We start from the raw sequence: 21,623 nt of genomic DNA, 5'->3' as shown, positions 1-21,623 counted from the left end.
GATTCTTGGACACTTCCAAAAGTTTTAAGTAGAAATTCTCAGCTGCTTACATCACGAGTATAGCGCATAAGGAAGTTATGACCATGTTTTTTGATACCCTGTGTTAGGTTTTATTCTAGGCAATCTCGTTTAATAAAACTCCTTTCAGTTGTAATTTTATTCGATCTTTAATTTCAGTGAGACTATGAGTGTTTAGATACGAATCCAATCCGAATTGTGTCTTGCAGAGGAGTTTTGTGTTGTGAATTCTTTCAGGTTTGCCACTTCACTGACTCTGTCAGGGATTGAGCTGCCCGATTAACTTGCGGGGGTCGAGAGGTGTAACGCCCTCAAAATAACAACATTAAACCCATTAATATAGACATGCATTGATATACAAAGCTTCACATTTTCCTATTCATCAGAGTACTTCATTACAAAAGTATTACATGTTAACAACAAAAGCAAATGCCCTACGGGCTTATAGCTTTCCAAGTTAACACTTGGTTACAAAAGAGAGTATTAACTCAATTACATGTTAAGCCCTTGGCTTGAATTTACATGAAATACATCAAAAGAAATAAGACAACAAAAGTGTGTCCGCCTCTAGCCTCCCAAGCTAAGTCCTTGGAGGTGGCATGCTACCTGTACCTGAAAATGATATTCCCATATAGGGTGAGCCACAGCCCAGTAGAAATACACTAAACCAAACATGAATAATGACTAAAAGATTAGCAGTTGATAGATGGCCAATACTGATACTTTCCTTTATCACATTTTACAGTTTCATGACATACAAGTCCATGTTACAATCCATTTCCAATTCTTTTCAAATTCTCAGTTTATAACCCTGGCTCAGAACCTGGCCAAACAACTCATATGAGACAATAACTCACATTAAGCACTATCCCATTTCATCATAGATAAGCATACTAGCTGTATCACACACACCAACAGATAAGCATACAAGCTATATCATCACTTCCACAGATATGCATAAAAGCACTATCACACCTCCAATGACAAGCATATGAGTTCTGTCAGCACATTATTAGATAAGCACATGAGCTCTATCTATGGAGTCCATCCCCTATCTCCTCCCAACAACATCCGGTTTAGAGGTCCATCCCCTATCTTCCCCTAAACCGTGGAGTACATCCCCTATCTTCTCCAACACAACACAATGCATATAAACAATAATTATACACATCATCACACAATACATAAATTTAATGTATTCTTTCAACCGTCATGCTCAATGACCCATTCCAATGATTAGTTTCAGTTTGCCTAATCATCATGCATTGTCTACAACAATCAAGACTATCCTCCACCGATAGCCCAAAGCAGTTATTTCTATACAGAAAATAAATGCAACAATGGATATATAATCAACATTTCAACTAGGTGAGCGATAAATAATCCAACTACACCCTTTCATCCCATACCTTTCCAAGTCAATTCCTCATTTCTCATAATTAATTGTGCAAATTAATTAACCAATGTAATTAGGGCATTTTCCATAATTAACATTTCAACCCTTAGGTTCCATTTTCATTAATGTCTTAACATTAATTTCACTTTTTCATGCCAAACATGCATCTAGGTTTTTATATAGCTAAAACCCCAACTTTTGCAAAAATTACACCAAGGCCCCCAAACTTTCACAAAATCACCAAACCAATCCCAACATCTCAAAATACTAAAATTTAAAGACAAAGCTCATAAAGAGGAGTAGGGTATCCCTACCTCGAAGTTAGAGCTCGGATGGAGAAGAGACCAAAACCAAAGTGCTCCAAAGATCAAGATTCTCGGATCAAAATGACGCCCTCGACGATCAACACAACTTTTACAAAGGCCGAAGAGAAGGAGGACACTCTAACTAGATCAAACCCTAGAGAGAAGGGAGTTTCTAGAGAGAGAGGCTCTCAAAAATGGTTTTAGAAAAAGTAGGAGAGAGAAAGAAAAGCAAAAAGTGATTTAAAATCACCCAGCGGATAACTCATATACATATGACCCGCTCGAGCGGAGAACACCACGCTCGAGCACCAAGAACGAAAATCTGAACACACTCGAGCGCAATAAGGCCCGCTCGAGCGCCAAGACACAAGGATAAAGCACTTCCGCTCGAGCGCGAAAACCAGTTCGCTCGAGCGTAGATTTTCACCTCCCAGAACTTGTACCGAGAAAGTACTACCCGCTAGAGCGCCACCAAACCCGCTCGAGTGCCACCGCTCGAGCGTAAACAAACCCGCTCGAGCGTAAAAATCACATCTGCAGAATTTTTGCAGGAACACGAAATACTGGAGGTGTGCAATCCCCGTTCGAGCGCAAGAAGACCCGCTCGAGCGGATCGCCTAAAAACTGAACAACAAGGAATTGAAACCAAGGCCTAACCAACTTGTAACAAACCTGCCCAAAACATCCTAAAACTCAATCAAGGGGAATTTAAGGACATCAACAAGATAGATACCACTACCAACTTCACAGAACCGAGTCCGGAACACAACAGAACAGTAAAGGGACAACCGGGATCGCTATAACCTTCCCCCCTTAAAGAATTTCGTCCCCGAAATTAAACACAAGTTTTTCAAAAACAGGTTTTCTCCAATCTCAACAATCTTAGAATACAATATTAAACAATCCGACCCATTACCAGTCAGTCCCATCTCTTTTCAAGAGGCATTTCCCAACGTATATTACAAGTGCATTATTAATCATGCAATTCTCTTCCATTTCCAACCATTTCCAACATATATGGTTCACAGTTCATATCATAATCAATATACATGATATAACTCCAATTCTACAATACAGCCAGCATACAATATCATAACCAACTCCCATACCAAGGCAAGTTCTACAACATACTTCCGTTAAACCAAAACATTACCAATGTTTTACAACTTAAGACATATATAAAGCTCTTAAGTTCAACAACATTACAAAATTTAAATACAAGATTACTCATCAACAAACAAGTCCAAATATTTCTCACGGACCTCCAACTCACGTTCCCAAGTGGCTTCCTCCACTCCGTGATGTTTCCACAAGACCTTTACCAAAGGGATGGTCTTCCCACGCAGGATTTGATCCCGCCTATCCAAGACCCGAACCGGTCTCTCCTCATACGAGGCATCCTCATCTACCTCTAAGTCGGTCCAATCTAACACATGAGACAGATCCGACTCATACTTCCGAAGCATACTCACATGAAACACGTCATATACTCCGAACAACTGCGGCGGCAAGGCTAAACGATAAGCGACCTCGCCAATCCTCTCAAGGATCTCAAAAGGCCCAATAAATCGAGGGGATAAATTCCCACTCTTCCCAAACCTCATCAAACCTCGCCTAGGTGATATCTTCAAGAAGACATGATCACCTATCTCAAATGCCAAAGGTCTCCTCCTACGGTCGGCATAACTCTTTTGGCGACTCTGGGCTGTAACAAGCCTCCTACGGATAAGCTCAACTTTCTCCGTCGTCTCTCTAACCAACTCCAGACCCAACAAAGGTGCATCACCCACCTCGGCCCAACAAACTGGAGACCTACACGGTCGGCCATACAAGGCCTCAAACGGTGCCATACCGATACTAGACTGGAAACTGTTGTTGTAGGCAAACTCCACCAATGGTAAGTGCCTCTCCCACGTCCCACTAAAGTCAAGGACACAACCCCGAAGCATATCCTCAAGGATCTGAATAGTGCGCTCGGACTGCCCGTCAGTCTGAGGATGATAAGCCGTACTAAAGGTCAACTTAGTGCCCAAGGCACTCTGCAAACTCTGCCACAACCTAGCAGTAAAACGAGGATCTCTATCTGAGACGATCATCACTAGGACCCCGTGCAATCCCACTATGTCCCGAATATACAAGTCTGCGAGATGATCTACCGAATCTCTCACACGCATGGGAATGAAGTGCGCCGACTTAGTCAACCGATCTATAACCACCCAAATAGTATCACTACCCCGCTGAGTCCTCGGAAGACCTACAACGAAGTCCATAGTGACATGCTCCCACTTCCACTCGGCAATAGGCAAGGGTTGTAACAAACTCGCTGGCCTCTGATGCTCGGCCTTCACTTGCTGGCAAGTAAGGCACCTCGATACGAAAACAGCCACATCTCTCTTCATACCCCGCCACCAAAACTGGCGACCCAAATCCCGATACATCTTAGTACCTACGGGATGCACCGCAAGACGTGAATGATGGAACTCTCGGAGTACTTCCTCTCGGCAAGACTCCGGCACAAACAGACGGTCTCGGTATCTCACACTCAAGTCGGGATACACCGTCAAACCCTTCTCAACTTTCCCACTAGAGATCTTCTCTCGGAAGGACTCTACCTCAAGGTCACCTCTCTGTGCCTCTAACACTCTAGTCACAAGTGTAGGCTGCGCAACAACAGAAAACAAGGCCGCAGCCTCAACAGATTCGCCCAAATGCAAATCAAACTCGCCAAGTGCACCCAACATCCCCCATTCCCGGATGGCTATACAAGCTACATCACTAATGGATTTCCTACTAAGGGCATCGGCCACAACATTGGCCTTCCCCGGATGATAGTGCAACTCGAAATCATAGTCCTCAATGAACTCCATCCATCTCCTCTGCCTCAAATTCAAGTCTCTCTATGTAAACAGATACTTCAAACTCTTGTGGTCCGAGAACACCTCGAACCTCTCACCATAAAGGTAGTGCCTCCAAATCTTCAAGGCAAAAATCACTGCTGCTAACTCTAGGTCGTGTGTAGGGTAATTCTTCTCGTGAATTTTCAACTGACGTGAGCCATAAGCTACCACTTTCCCCTCCTGCATCAATACACAACCCAAACCCTCTCGTGAGGCATCACAATAAACCGCGTAACCCAACCCTCTCTCCGGAATAATCAAAACCGGAGTGGTGGTCAATCTAACCTTCAGTTCTTGGAACGACTTTTCACAAGTCTCACTCCATACAAATTTGACTCCCTTCCGAGTCAATTTAGTCAACGGCGAAGCTAGCCTGGAGAATTCTTTCACAAACCGACTGTAATACCCAGCTAATCCCAGAAAACTGCGGATCTCAAACACACTCTTAGGCTGTGCCCAATCTTGCACTGCCTCAACCTTGGATGCATCAACGGACACCCCTTCCCCGGATACCACATGGCCTAAGAATTTGACTTCCCTCAGCCAGAACTCACACTTCCCAAACTTGGCATACAGCCTATGGGCTCTAAGCAACTCAAGCACCACTCTCAAGTGTTCCTTGTGCTCCTCATCTGAAGGTGAATAAATCAGGATGTCGTCCACGAAAACGACTACAAATCGATCTAAGAATTCCCGGAAGATTCGGTTCATCAAGTCCATAAAGACTGCCGGTGCATTGGTAAGCCCGAATGGCATCACCAAAAACTCATAATGGCCGTACCGCCTATGGAATGCCGTCTTAGGAATATCCTCCTCCCTGACCCTCAACTGGTGGTAACCCGATCTCAAGTCTATCTTAGAGAAACAACGGGAACCCTTCAACTGGTCAAGCAAATCATCTATACGGGGCATAGGGTACTTATTCGTGACCGTAGCCCGATTCAACTTCCGGTAGTCGATACACAATCTCAAGGCACCATCTTTCTTTTTAGTAAAGAGGGCCGGTGCTCCCCACGGCGAAACACTAGGGCGAACAAAACCCCTATCTAGCAATTCCTGGAGCTGAACTTTCAACTCAACCAACTCTGCTGGAGCAAAACGGTAAGGTGCCATAGAAATTGGCGCCATGCCGGGCACTAGATCAATAGAGAACTCTATCTCTCGGTGAGGTGGCAAACTGACCAGGTCTTCGGGAAAGACATCCGAATACTCACAAACCACCATTGGCAACACAAGCTGGGTCTCACCACACTCACCATTCTCAAAGCTGGCAAGTAGACCACTAAGCTCACTCTGCCCTCGCGAATCATACCTCGGTGGCAAAACACTACCAACCCAGTCTCCCAAGAAATGGAACCACTCCCCGCTCAAGGTACATAACGTAACCCTCTGGCGGTAGCAATCAATAACAGCCTGGTATGACGATAGCCAATCCATACCCAAAATAACATCAAAACCCTTCATGGGCATAACTACAAAGGGAAAAGGAAGCCTATGGTCGGCGACCTCTATATCACAACCTCTAACACCTTGTCTCAAGATCAACTCACCACCAATAGGCGACACTACACAAATGGGAGATGCTAACTGTGCCAACTCCAATTCCAAAACAGATGCAAATGCAGCAGATACAAAAGAATGAGATGCACCCGTGTCAATCAACACACTAGCAACCGAATTGCAAAACAAAAAAGTACCTCTCACTACTGATGGAGCCGGTACTAGATCCTACGCGGTAACAGCATACACGCGCCCTGTAGGCCCCTGATCCACCTGCTCACCCCTCGGAGCATACGACTGCTGTACTGACTGGGAAGACGATGCCCCCGGATTGGCCCTCGAGGCCTGCACAGACTGAGCTGGCTGATAACTCTGCGTCTGCCTAGAACCAGACGCTCCTGAGGTAGCACTCAACTGTGGACAATACCTCTTTAGGTGCCCAGGCTGACCACACTGATAGCAAGACAAAGGCTTGCCCCTGCCTTGACTCTGGCCCTGAGGTCTAGCTGATGAAGAAGCAGCTCGCTGACTCCCTCCCTTCTGCGGGCAAACTGAAGACTTGTGACCCAGCTGGCCACACGCAAAACAAGCCAAGCCTCCCTGACTACCTCTCCCCAAGCCTGCACTCGACACCGGAAAGGTCGATCTAGCAACTCCACCGTGAGACTGCTGAGGGTTATAACCCCTCTGTCTCCTGCCATCACCCTGACCCTCCTGGCCCCGCTTGCAGCCTCTATGTTTCTCCTCGTCTTCCTCCTGCATCATAAGCTCCATATGAGCTGCAACATCCACTAAATGTCTATACTCTCGGATGTAAGACCCACTAACCCTCAACTTGAGGGCCCGCCTCAACTTCCGCTCAAACTCATAGCAACGGCGTTCTTCAGACGCCACCAACTCAGGTGCGAAGATGGACAAACTAGTGAAGGTGGCCTCAAACTCTGCCACAGACATACCCTGCTGATTAAGCCGGCTAAACTGGTCCCTCAACTTCTCCCTAGCCACTGTAGATAAGAACCTCTCCTGGAAAGCATTTACAAACGCCTCCCATGTACCACCAACACGAGCCTTCTCGTATTTCCACCATTGACCCGCATCTCCCTTCAGCTGGAAAAATGCCAAGGTCATTTTCAAGCTCCGTCCTCGATGCCAAGCATCTCGAACGTCTTACTCATTTGTTCTAACCACTCGTCAGCCTTCAGTGGTTCCTTCGGATCCCCAACAAACTCGTCCGGATTAGACCGGAAGAACTCCCTCTTCAAGAAAGAAGGCCCTGCCTCAGCTGCCTGATTCCCAGCTCTGAGAATACCCAAAGCTCCTGCTATCTCTCGTGCCAAGGCACTCATAGCCTGCTGACCCGCTGGCTCGGCCACATTGGCCTGACCAACTCCCTCCTGCACTGCCGGAATATCATCCGGTAAAGGTGCTTCCTGTCTCGCAGGCCTACCACGCCTAGCACCTCTTCCTTGCCCTGACATCCTAATAAAGGTAACACAGAACGTTAGCACATTCACAAATGTGCCAAAACTAAACACTCACGTCTTAATGCATGGACAACTGTAATTCACTCCACGTAAGCACATAAACACATAAGCACTTACGAATTTCATTTCCGGATAATGATAGTCCCGAGGCGTTACTAGAGTTCCAGTTAGAAACAGCATTGATCAAGTGCCTTTCCAACAAGACTCACAGAAACCCAAGGATCCAATCAACATCCTAAAAACTAAATCCCATACCCACATAGTCACATAAGCATGTTATCAAATAAGCACATAGCACATGACACTACATCTAAGTCTCTATCAAGCGAGACAAACCCATTGTGATCCTAATCACTTCCCACGTACCCGAAGTATTCGAACCCGGTACGCTCTGATACCAAGTTGTAACGCCCTCAAAATAACAACATTAAACCCATTAATATAGACATGCATTGATATACAAAGCTTCACATTTTCCTATTCATCAGAGTACTTCATTACAAAAGTATTACATGTTAACAACAAAAGCAAATGCCCTACGGGCTTACAACTTTCCAAGTTAACACTTGGTTACAAAAGAGAGTACTAACTCAATTACATGTTAAGCCCTTGGCTTGAATTTACATGAAACACATCAAAAGAAATAAGACAACAAAAGTGTGTCCGCCTCTAGCCTCCCAAGCTAAGTCCTTGGAGGTGGCATGCTACCTGTACCTGAAAAGGATATTCCCATATAGGGTGAGCCACAGCCCAGTAGAAATACACTAAACCAAACATGAATAATGACTAAAAGATTAGCAGTTGATAGATGGCCAATACTGATACTTTCCTTTATCACATTTTACAGTTTCATGACATACAAGTCCATGTTACAATCCATTTCCAATTCTTTTCAAATTCTCAGTTTATTACCCTGGCTCAGAACCTGGCCAAACAACTCATATGAGACAATAACTCACATTAAGCACTTTTCCATTTCATCATAGATAAGCATACTAGCTATATCACACACACCAACAGATAAGCATACAAGCTATATCATCACTTCCACAGATATGCATAAAAGCACTATCACACTTTCAATGACAAGCATATGAGCTCTGTCAGCACAATATTAGATAAGCACATGAGCTCTATCTATGGAGTCCATTCCCTATCTCCTCCCAACAACATCCGGTTTAGAGGTCCATCCCCTATCTTCCCCTAAACCGTGGAGTACATCCCCTATCTTCTCCAACACAACACGATGCATATAAACAATAATTATACACATCATCACACAATACATAAATTTAATGTATTCTTTCACCCGCCATGCTCAATGACCCATTCCAGTGATTAGTTTCAGTTTGCCTAATCATCATGCAATGTCTACAACAATTAAGACTATCCTCCACCGATAGCCCAAAGCAGTTATTTCTATACAGAAAATAAATGCAACAATGGATATATAATCAACATTTCAACTAGGTGAGCGATAAATAATCCAACTGCACCCTTTCATCCCATACCTTTCCAAGTCAATTCCTCATTTCTCATAATTAATTGTGCAAATTAATTAACCAATGTAATTAGGGCATTTTCCATAATTAACATTTCAACCCTTAGGTTCCATTTTCATTAATGTCTTAACATTAATTTCACTTTTTCATGCCAAACATGCATCTAGGTTTTTATATAGCTAAAACCCCAACTTTTGCAAAAATTACACCAAGGCCCCCAAACTTTCACAAAATCACCAAACCAATCCCAACATCTCAAAATACTAAAATTTAAAGACAAAGCTCATAAAGAGGAGTAGGATATCCCTACCTCGAAGTTAGAGCTCGGATGGAGAAGAGACCAAAACCAAAGTGCTCCAAAGATCAAGATTCTCGGATCAAAATGACGCCCTCGACGATCAACACAACTTTTACAAAGGCTGAAGAGAAGGAGGACACTCTAACTAGATCAAACCCTAGAGAGAAGGGAGTTTCTAGAGAGAGAGGCTCTCAAAAATGGTTTTAGAAAAAGTAGGAGAGAGAAAGAAAAGCAAAAAGTGATTTAAAATCACCTAGCGGATAACTCATATACGTATGACCCGCTCGAGCAGAGAACACCACGCTCGAGCGCCAAGAACGAAAATCTGACCACGCTCGAGCGCAATAAGGCCCGCTCGAGCGCCAAGACACAAGGATAAAGCACTTCCGCTCGAGCGCGAAAACCAATTCGCTCGAGCGTAGATTTCCACATCCCAGAACTTGTACCGAGAAAGTACTACCCGCTCGAGCGCCACCGCTCGAGCGTAAACAAACCCGCCCGAGCGTAAAAATCACATTTGCAGAAGTTTTGCAGGAACACGAAATACTGGAGGTGTGCAATCCCCGCTCGAGCGCAAGAAGACCCGCTCGAGCGGATCGCCTAAAAACTGAACAACAAGGAATTGAAACCAAGGCCTAACCAACCTATAACAAACCTGCCCAAAACATCCTAAAACTCAATCAAGGGGAATTTAAGGACATCAACAAGATAGATACCACTAGCAACTTTACGGAACTGAGTCCGGAACACAACAGAACAGTAAAGGGACAACCGGGATCGCTATAAGAGGGCAGTGCCCAGGCGAGGTCGAGGGGCAGCGCCCCCGAAGCAAAAAGTAAAATTGTAGTTAAAGTTGCTTGACCGATTGAGCGGCCATTCTTGAGCTCGAGCGGAGAATCCTTGGTTCCAGAAGTTTAAGCTGTCTGCAAAAGTACTGGAAGTTGTGTTTTTGCGCTCGAGCGGCACTTCTTGCCCCCGAACGTAGATCCGTGTTCTGAAACACGCATTTTAGTCAATCTACTCGAGTGGCCATTCCTGTGCTCGAGCGGAGATCGCGGTTCTGTTTTTATAAATCTACAGTTTGTTCCGATTTTAGGTTACGGCTTCCAGATTTTCTTCTTGGATATTAAGGTTTATATCTGGAGCTTCTTTGCTAGTTTCTTTGATGTTTGTTTGAGTATTAACTGGTGGTTTAAGAAGTATACATCAAAGGATTGTTTGTTTCATTCAATACAAAAGAGAGAGTTGTTCTTCGGTGGATTCCGTGGAATTTGGGATTGAAACTTTAGTGGATTCCAGAGTGGCTCATCGTCATGATTCGACATCGGTGTTGTGGATTCAACGTTGGACAAGACAATTCCGAGGTGAAGACAGGGCTGGAAGAGGCACACAAGGGTCAGTTCGATTCGGGCGTGGATTCGATTGGTAATTGAGAGTACACTTGTGTAATTCCTTTATGTCTTCTTTGTGGATTGTTTTGTGGCTTTTGCCCGTGGTTTTTTTTATCACAATTGGAGGCACTCCAATTGTGGTTTTTCAAGGTAATATCGTTGTATTGATGTGTCTTTGATTGTTTGATTGGGATTGCTATTTACTGGTTAAAATTGATACATAATCACAAATCAATATCTAGGGGATTTCTAGATTTGTCACCCTGCATTTGCATGGCCAAAGGTCACATGTGGTTTTAGCATTTTATGTTTCAGAATTAATCCTGCTATTAGATTGAATGATTTATAATGTAAATGATTTCACATTATTTTATGGCAGTATAACACTGTCAAAATTTATAACAACAGTAATCACTGACTACCTTTTCCAAGTTAGGCCACCATTTGGATTAAGATACTGGTACTTTGGCAAAAATCTTCCAATGCCAATAGTGATCCCAACTAAGTTTGACAGAGAATAAAATTTCAGAATAAATTGCTACCAAGTACCAAACACATCACATACATGACCCTCAAATTAATTAATCCATTCGCTACGACAAATGTGAATTGAACTATAACTAAACTTTGAAAACATTGACATTTCTGACAAACAAAAGGTGACACTTGTTGGGCTTCCCCATCAAGGCACGTAAATATCAACCGCTTTTCCTTCAGTGCAATAGTTGCTAGCGATAACAGCTGATCTTTATCAGCTGTGGACGGTGCTTCTTGGATCCTGCGCATAGTCTTTATCATAGTAATTTACTCCATTTAGTAAATTAGAAGAATATACTAGCATTTGCATACATGAATCTTTCTGTCATATTCAATGTCAAATTTTGAATGAGTACACTTTCTGTGTCATAACTTCGAATGAACATCAGGATCTTTGGCAGGATTCAACAAATAAAGTTCTTTCACACTCTGTGTTTTCTTTCTAACCGCTTTCTCTACTATTTTTTTTTTAAGTTACCTTTTTTATTCTTTCTTAGGTAGTTGTCTATATTAATTTATGAAAAATTGTCTTCAAAATTTAGAAACATGAGCTGATATCACTAGACAATGATTTTCCAACAAAGTAGCTAAATCATTTCTAGGAAATAACTACCAAGTAGGGATTTAATTTAACGTAACAAGCAGGCCAAACAAACTACTGTATGCATTTTGTTGAGTTCTGGGCTTGATCTTCCTGCTAGAATAACACAGTACCAAATCGCTATTTCATTTCCAGCACGAGAATAGCCACAGGCATCACAACCTAGCTCTATGGACGTCACACTTCTCAATTGTGGAAGCTCTAAAAATAAGGAACAGAGATTCACAAAATCTTAGAATGTATAATCCGGGTTGTGTTATACATGTATATGTAAATATATCCCAACATGTATGTATTATAGGCATAGGAATATAGACATAGTTATATCTTCATATAACTTCAAAGCTATGTTACATGCACTTGGAAATGGGTATCAGGTGCCTGCATGTGCTGAACTATCAAGTTCATCAAACCTTTTATGTCCAAGGACACCAGAACATAGCTAGATTCATATACTCTCAAGAGGATGTCGCCCATGTTTTACGCTATAAAAACCAAAAAAATAAAAAACAACTCCTATACATCAATATATTCAGATTTCTCAACAAAATTCAAAAAAGGATTCAATGAAGGCTCAACACCCCTCAAGATCCAATTGTAAAAGATGGTTAGAATTTTACTCTTTAAAACAAAAATGGAAGTCTTAAGACTCTTTTCTTTTCTTTTTTTTTTTTGATAATAAGCAAACTTTATTGAAAAAGCATCAAGACGATGCAAAGAATATAAAACCAAAAGCAAGCAAAAAACATATACTAGAGTAAAACAAAACAACTACGGAATCAAGTCCTCTACAAAGTCAACAAAAGTTAGCACATCCGGGTCTGCTGATAACGATATACAGCCATGCAACACAATGAACAAACACTGTTCCAACCATGTCACCAAACGCGTCTCCCCCAAAAAAACTCACCTGTTATGCTCCAACCAAAACAGCCACATCAAACAATGGCCAGCAAGCTTCCATGCCTTTTGACATCTCTTCCCAACCCTTCCCCCAGCCTAACTTTGTAACACTGCCATCACTGACCATGGTTGAACCCGAGGAAAATCGAAAATAGCAACAATAAACATCCAAAGACGTGAAGCAACCAAACAACAAACAAGTTAGTGATCCACCATCCCCGCATACCCACAACACATACAACACCAGTTCACTAAAATATGACCACGACGAATCAGATTATCAAAACTTCTTCTATTAAGCTCCCTCCAGATGTTCCAGAATAAAATGGGAGGTCCTAACCGCCAATCACCTCTTTTTTCTCTTTTCAACTCTAGCTACCCTCCAAGAAAGCAAAAGGTCCCAAACATTTGAAAGGAAGACCCCAACCACATCAAACAAGACTAAAAATAAGGCCCAAATGTCCCAAAAGATGTGATCCCTCTCCCTCTTCACATAATCACTAACAACAACCCATCTATCAATTGCTATCTGTCAAGTGCTAGATAGGCCAGCTTTAACTCCTCTCTACAGCAAAGATGTCACCAAAACACAAACTTCACATGATGGTGAAAAACATACCCAACCTTCCTATAGCGACCCCGGTCTTTTCCCATTTGTTTATTGTATTCGGACTTAGGTTTCGTAGATTCTGTCATTGTATAATTGTTGTTGTTGTTGTCCCTTATTTTCTCATTTGGAATTATAGGATGTGTTGGGCAGGTTTGTTTCAGGTTGGTTGGGTTTAGAAACCAAGTGTTGCTGTCCAGAATTTTGGATCTTCGCTCAAGCGAGGAGTTTGTGGCTCGAGCGAGAGTTTGCGTCTGGTTTGGACCTGTAGCTTTGCATTCTTGGCTCGAGCGAGATTTTCTTCGCTCGAGCGAGTTAGTTCGTTCTTCGCTCGAGCGATAGTTCCTTAGCTTGAGCGTGTGTCTGATTGCAGACCTGAGGGTTTGAGTTCTTCGCTCGATCGAGTTTTCTTTCGCTCGAGCGAGCTTTTGTGTTGTTGGCTCGAGCAAGGCTCCCTTGGCTCGAGCGTAGATTTTCTGTGTCTGGTCGCTCGAGCGACCAAGTCTTCGCTCGAGGGAGCCTGTCCAGTTTATATACGCAGCAGCGGGTTTTGATCAGTCTTTTTCATCTTCTTTTTGATCCCAAACCCTAGGTTCGACTTCTCTCTCTCCATACTCACCTTCTCTCTTAGATTTGATCTACTTAGGGTGTGTTTCTACCCTAGATCCTTCATTAAAAAGATAGAATGAGTCGAGGGCTTCCATTTAATCTGAACATTTGGTGATTTTGAGCACTTTGGTATTTGGGTATTCATCTCTGTCTTCTCCATTTTGGGTTGTTTTCTTCGAGGTAGGGATTTCCTACTCCATTTTATAAGTTTTGTTCTAAGTTTTGGTATTTTGATAAGTTGGGGTTACTTTGATAATTTTGGGAAAACCCTAGTTGTTTAAATTAATTAATTTGTATAATTAATTTAAGGGGATTGGGGAATTTGGTTAAATTCATGAAATTGGGAAATTTATTGCTTAAATGGTGTAGTTGGATAATGTAAATCACTCGCCCATTGAATTGTTGATATATTTATTTCCAGTCTAGAAATAACTGTTTTGGGCTATCGGTGGAGGATAGTCGTGATTGTTGTAGACATTGCATGTGGATTAGGAATAATTGAAACTAATCACATTGGTTAAGTCATTAATTTTGACTATTGCATTGATACAGAAAATACGTGTATTGATTGAGCATTGCATTTGCATACATTGTTTTTGTGTGGGAGGAGATAGGGGATGTACTCCACGGTTTAGGGGAAGATAGGGGATGGACCTCTAAACCGGATTTTGTTTGGGAGGAGATAGGGGATGGACTCCATTAGCATCACTTTTATGTGTGCTTATTTATATAGAAGTGTTTTTATTGATACAGCACTAAAATGTGTATCAATCTGGAAGTATGAAGTGTTTTGATTTGAGCTTGAGTCTCATTTGTTTGTTGATATTGGAAGAATGTGAATATGATATATATAATTCATTGTTGTAAGTTTGGCCAGGTTCTGAGCCATGTTGATAAAGTTGGAAAGTAAAACGTGTCTTAGACAATAGTGTCATGAGACTGTAAAATGAAGTAATTGATTATCTTGGTTAACCATCTGTTGAATGCTATTGCTTTATTCATTGCTTATATGTGGTTTAGTATATTTCTACTGGGCTGTGGCTCACCCTTTATGGGAACATCATTTTCAGGTTCAGGTGATAAACTACCTCCAAGGACTTAGCTTGGGAGGGTTTGGCTTCTGGATTTGAAGAAGACTATCTTTAGTTAATTGTCTTTATTTATTAGTACATGTAAACATTCAAGCCTAGGGCTTTTCTTGTATTGAGTTAGAACTCATATTTTTGTATCCAAGTGTTGGCTTGGAAAGATGTAAGCCTGTAGGGCATTTTATTCGATGTTACATGTAATGCTTTTATTTAGTAATACTCTGATGAATGAATTAATAAAATGTTTTCATTAAATAATGCATGTCAATGATATGTATAATGGGTTTATTTTGAGGGCGTGACACTTCCTAATAACCTTTCAAAGGCCCACACCGATGCACAAAAACCTCCAAAGACATCCAATCACCCCGCCTACGAATTAGGATCATCTCCTTACTCTCTCTTCTTACTAGCCTACTTGTAATGGTGGAGATGCATCTTAAGATGATCCAATGGTCTAGATCTGGCTTGCTTAATATCTTTATTTTTTAAAATAGCCAGATCTGGACCATTGAATTATATGCATCTCTATTATTACAGGTAGGGAGATAAGGAGAGAGAGAGTATGGAGAGAATCTGGACTCCCCGCCTACACCCATATTTTGCCAACATAAACCTTCTCCAAAATCTGTCTCGCTCACACACAAAACTCCATAACCACTTTCCCAAAAGAGCTTGATTGAAGATTTTACGACGTCAAATCCCCAACTACCCACTCAAATAAGGGAGCAAACCATATCAAATCAACCAAGTGGTTCAATATATCCCCCCAACCCACCCCAAAGAAAGTTCCTTCACAACTTTTTCAACCACTTAGCCACTAAGACTGGAATGGTAACCACCAAACCAAACTAAGCATTGTGTCCCAATTGAGTGGAGTTGGCTACATGAATTCTTTTGTTCTATTTCGCTCTGTCAAAGGCTATATGACCAATTAAATTTAATAAATTCAATCATTTTTTACTACAACATCACATGTCAGTTTAGATCTTCCCGTCCTAACGTTTTCATTTATGGTGATCATATCACTTTTACTTACTGTTTCATCTACAAATCTTTGATGCACATAACAACCATCTTAATCAGTGTAGGGTTATCACCTTTTTAAAAATAGAATATATATATATATATATATATATATTGAACTTAACCTAAAATTAATTCATCTAAAAGACCAGCAAGGAATTCTCTAAAACAATCGCCAAACTCCAATTAATTAAAGGAATCACTAAAACAATCACTCACTTTTTAATTCATGCACTCCAACTTCAAAAATTTTGTAACACCACTACTTTCAAATACAACACAATATGCACAACGTTAAGGTTCAAACATTCACAAGTGGGGATCAAAAACCCTGATATTTGCACTGAGGTTCATAAACATTTCTACCTTTTTTACTAGTCCTCCCTCCCTCCCTCCCTCGGAACATGTTTTAAGTCAACCCGAAAATGTCGATATTTCTGCTAACAAATCTGTGACTTTCTCATTGTTTTAACAATTAGTATATTCATTTTCAAACTTTTTTACGGTATATCATGGCATTATTATTATTTTTTTTTTATTTAAGGAAGCTAACATATTCTGACTAAAGCCAAGAATTTACATATATGTAAAGGGATTTAAGAAACACAAGACTGACTCCTTGGCAACCCTATGTCAGAATGCGGATTGGAAATTTTGATGAGACTATCCTATGTTTTGCTCTTTCCTTTTTTATCGTGTTTCCTCCATGTTTTTATAGTTTAATAAATTAAAAAGGTTGTATTTATGCCTTGGTTCATGGGAACAAATAATGCTTTGTCTATTCTCTCATCCATGATAACCATAATCTCAACATAGAACAACTTGCGAGCATTTAGTAGATCACAAAAGTAAACTAAATCAGCTAAAGGATATCTATAATAATATTTGTATAATAGCACAGCCCATTGGAACCAATAAACACAACCTAGTCAATTTCCCATTGACTCTCAAATGCAGACACAAAGATGATCCCTCACAAAAAGCAACGATGCAGGATGCATTACTGAGTCATTTATTCTACTATGTGGGAAAAATGATGGACACTCTGCAGGCTTATACTCCCGTAAAATCTAAAGAAAAAGGGTTACTTTATAAGGAGGGCCACGTTTGACAAAAGATTCTACCACAAATTTACACAATAGGGAAAAAAGGTTGCAACACAACGTCTTATCAAATGAAAACAAAATCATAACCTGACAAGTTTTGTACAATTCAATTCATGTGAAGGAAATTATCAAGGAAGATTTCTACATAGGAAAACATGTACCAAGGAAAAACTTCATAGTCATAAACATTTGCACTTGTCAATCACATGAGGTTTACTTGCACATTAGAATCACTGTAACAAGCCATTTACACAATGGTTGCACTCACTCAAGTAATATGACCGGGCAAATTTTGTTATAGTGTCAAGGCCTTAATTATAAAACTTGATAAAGTACAAAATTTTATTCTGTTCCATTATATCTACAAATCATAAAATGTTGGCAGGTCCTGCAGTAATGTGCGCTGGTTAGCTTGTTATGTACATACACATTATTTATGTTACAAAGAGTAGCAAGAAAGACTATGAAACAAAATAAAAAGAGAGACATACCATGGTACACAACATGTTTGATTCCATGTTCTTTCAAAAATACAATTGCAGGTGCAGATTCCACTCCAAACCTGTTGTTGACAATAAGAACTCTGTCAAGGTCATACATCATCTTGGGAAAAAAGGAACAAGAAGGTAGAAAAAGGAAAAGAAAAATTCAGAAAAGAAATGCAGATTAAACATGAAAAGGACTTGTCAAGGTCAATACCTTCTCTTTCACCTTTAGCCCTATTTATTAACGGCATTTTCGCAATGTCAATTGCCATTGCCCGTACTCGTGGAATATCCAAAACCGTACTATCAAAAAAACCCATACCAAGGAGATCCAAATCCAAAAAAACCTTCAAAGCAAAAATGACTCCCATACTCCCTATGTTACAAAAATTTGAACAACTATCATGGATCTAATTTAGGTGAAAGAAACGAAGAGCTTTTTACGCACACAGACCATTTGGATTTGGATTGGGGTTGGGGTTGAGACCCAAGATTTGAGCCGAAAGGCTTGTTTGGACTATGACCATATACCTCAGAACATACGAGTATGATTAAGCTACTCATCCAAACACGTCCTAATATGTGTCTGATTGCAAGCTGGGAAAGTTCTCTGTAATTTGAGATTTATGTAATTTTAATTTTTAAATTTTTAATTATCATATATTTAATCCTAAATTTAGAATTTTGTTCAAAATAAAGACAATCAAATATATTTTCTTTGTAAATGGTTTATTTTAAGAGCAAAATCGTTATATAACTTATTTTGTATTAGTTAACTTATATGTTGTTTAAAATGTAATGACATTTTTTTGATGAATAATGCTGAATTTTTTTTGATTATAAAGTTATGTTTGTTTTGATTTTTAGAATCTATTTTCAGAAAAAAAAAATTAAGAAATTAAAAATTAAATTGGTGAAAAAAATTTAAAACACATCATTTTTATATAATTTTATCTTTTGCGAGGGTAGAAATGATTTTTTAAAATAATTTTTTTTGATATTTATTTTCAGTAAATTAGTTTGATTTTTTTTAAAAGTAAAACGTGGCGATACTTTAATATTATTATTAAACCAATTTATTAAATCAAAAAATGCAAAATTAGAAACATTTCATATATTAAACATATCAATTACACATTAAAACCTTATAACCATCCATTACATGATAACCATAAAAAAAAAAAAATCTGTTAACAATAAATACAGCCATCTATTACATTATAACTATAAAAAAATATTAACAAAAATAACCACTCATTAAATAATCATCATCTAAATACATATTAAAAATTAATTTGATAAAAAAATAAAAATAATAAAAATATAAAAGATTTATTATTTTTATATAATTTCATTTTTGGTAGGCATAAATAATTTATAAAAATCTGAAAATAATTTTTTGACATTTATTTTTATCAAATTAGTTTATACTTTATCAAATAAAAATGTTTGAGAGCTTTAAAATAAGAGTTCTAAAGGAGCTCTAGAAAGTGGGCCACACCCCTTGATGTGATGTTTTGGTTTTTTTTTTTGGCCACATCATTAAAATTCAATTAGAGCTCCAAAATTAGGAGAATGTAACATTGCTCTTTATCAAATTGACAACTTTACCCTTAAAATGGAGTAACAGTGTCTTTAATTGTCTTTATTTAGAACGAGATTCAAATTTAAGGCCAAATATATCACAATTAAAAGTTTAGGAACCAAAATGACATAAATCCTAAGTTACAAGGACCATTAACATAATTCACCCTCATTTTTATATTCGTAATGAAATCTCGTTAATCCTTTTGTTATATTAAATTTTGAATTTTCTTTCCGATTTCTTATGAGTTGGATATTTGGATTTCTAATGGATGCCTATTTATCTTTTTGTTCAATTTGCAAGTTTTTATAGATAATTTTTCATGTTATTTGTTATTATCGTAATACTTCGTACTATGTATAGTTTTAAATAAATAATTAATAATTACTTTTACAATTAAAATTAAATAGTAAAAAAATATAAATTAATTAAATTTTATAATTATTTTTATCACAATTTCGCTTTTGATTTTTTCCCCCCTCCTAGCATATGCTATATTTTATGTTTTAAATAACAATAACATGAACTATAATGTAATTAGTAAAAATTATGATAAATAATAAAATTGAACTTTTTGTAATTATTTTTTACTAATTAGGTTTTTTTAGTTTTCCATATTATAATAATAATTATTATTATTTTTGTGAAACTCAATCTAGCAAAATTTGTTTAAATCAAAAAAATGAATAACGAAATGAAAATGACGAACAATGAACTACCAGTGGCTCTTATCTTCTTGTCTTTCTTGAAATCAATATTTACATATCAAGTATAATTTTTAGATATTTTCACACTTACTAGTTTTGGCAACTCGCATTGGGTCATTTTCTTATTTTCTTCTCTCACCCATATTGCGACTTTCATGACCCCAATCATCTAACATTTTTCTTACTAAATATCTTAACATCTTTTTGTCAGTTATCCTTGCCTTATCACCACCATTTTGCTAAACCCCTTAAAACCACTAATTATATTTGTATATAAAATATTGAATTTAGATAATTTACATTTTTATATATTTTTAAATTAATTAATGTTAGAATTATCATATTTTGATATTATATGATGTGACATCTTATATGGGACTAACTATATCATATTTCTATTTTGTAAAATCTAATCAATCAAAATTAATTTAAATAAAAAATTACATCGAATAATGAAATATAAAATATAAAAAATAATAATAATAAAAATAAATAAAAGCGCACCAATAACTCTAATACTCGAAGCGGCCCTTAGTTAAGCCTGTTGATCTTCTCACTCTCTTTCGTATGAGTTCACCATATCGATTAATTGTTGGACAATTTTCACTGTATTTAAATAGATTAAATTCTGTTGTGTACTAAACAACAACAAAAATATAAAGAAATAAAGGAAATGAGAGAATTTGTCCGATTACAAAAATCAAACTAGAAATAGAAATAAATAAATAAAAACAGATTTTATTTTGTTACAAAAAAAAAATTAAAATCTGATTTAATAAACAAATAAAACAGAATAATAAATTAAACAACTTACTTGATTAATTTCTTTTAATAAATATCTGATCAAGTCCAGTGTTTGACACTATGTCCTTAAGACAGATTCGTCTTCTCCACGGTGCTTTCAGAATGTGGACGTCTATCTTTGAGGATGAAATGATCAACTACAAACAATAGCAGCACCACAAATTGTTTGCCTAACGAACACACTAAGTGTTTACACTCTTTCTTACAAGAAAATAATGCAACAAAATGAAGAATAAATTTGCAGAGCTCTTAAGGACGAAAATTATGAATGTTCTGAATGTCAAACTTCAAATGAGGGTTGTCCTATTTATAGATGTATTAGTGGTTGCAAGTTTTGAATTAAACAGGTGCAAACCTGTTTGAACAGGTATGAAAGTTGTTGGTTTGGAATTCAAACAAATTTGAATCTGTTGGGTTCACAATTCAAACAGATAAAAAACGGGAAGGGCCTTATTTGGGTGTACAGTAAAACTAGACTAGTTTATTTCCGGAATTAATTTGAATTCTGGATTTTATTTTACCAAAAATAAAATTAAATTCAAATGTTTTTGGCCCAAAAAGATAGGTATTGGGCCGAACAAGCCCAACCCAATCACACACCACGCATCCGCGCCTAAACCCAGCCCGCCCGACCGACCGGACGGCGGCGCGCGCACGCGCATGTGGTGATTTTTGGATCCAATGGGTCTAGCCCATTTTGCCCATAATCTCCCTCTCTAAAACACTTGGGTACCCCTTGGGGTACACCCCAAGTACCAAACACATGCTTTAGAA

General features: G+C 38.8%; 1 long non-coding RNA gene across 2 annotated transcripts; it reads right to left on the bottom strand.

Annotated features, from left to right (window-relative positions):
- Positions 1-8,109: 8,109 nt before the first annotated feature.
- On the bottom strand, positions 8,110-18,351 carry LOC114273969 (uncharacterized). Of its 2 annotated transcripts, none has more exons than XR_014356251.1 (3): positions 17,968-18,334; positions 17,760-17,830; positions 8,110-8,314 (listed from the first exon to the last, which is right to left on the bottom strand). It is a non-coding gene; the product is annotated as an uncharacterized LOC114273969 (long non-coding RNA). The 2 variants fall into 2 exon arrangements; XR_003633247.2 differs by lacking the exon at positions 8,110-8,314 and adding an exon at positions 15,447-17,656 and having other exon boundaries at positions 17,968-18,351.
- Between the last annotated feature and the right edge of the window lie 3,272 nt (positions 18,352-21,623).

This window comes from Camellia sinensis, chromosome 15 (genome assembly GCF_055761805.1).
Source record: "Camellia sinensis isolate YWXY chromosome 15, ASM5576180v1, whole genome shotgun sequence".
Taxonomy (NCBI): domain Eukaryota; kingdom Viridiplantae; phylum Streptophyta; class Magnoliopsida; order Ericales; family Theaceae; genus Camellia; species Camellia sinensis.
Note: the sequence above shows the minus strand (reverse complement) of the source record. Positions and strands in the feature narration are given on the sequence as shown.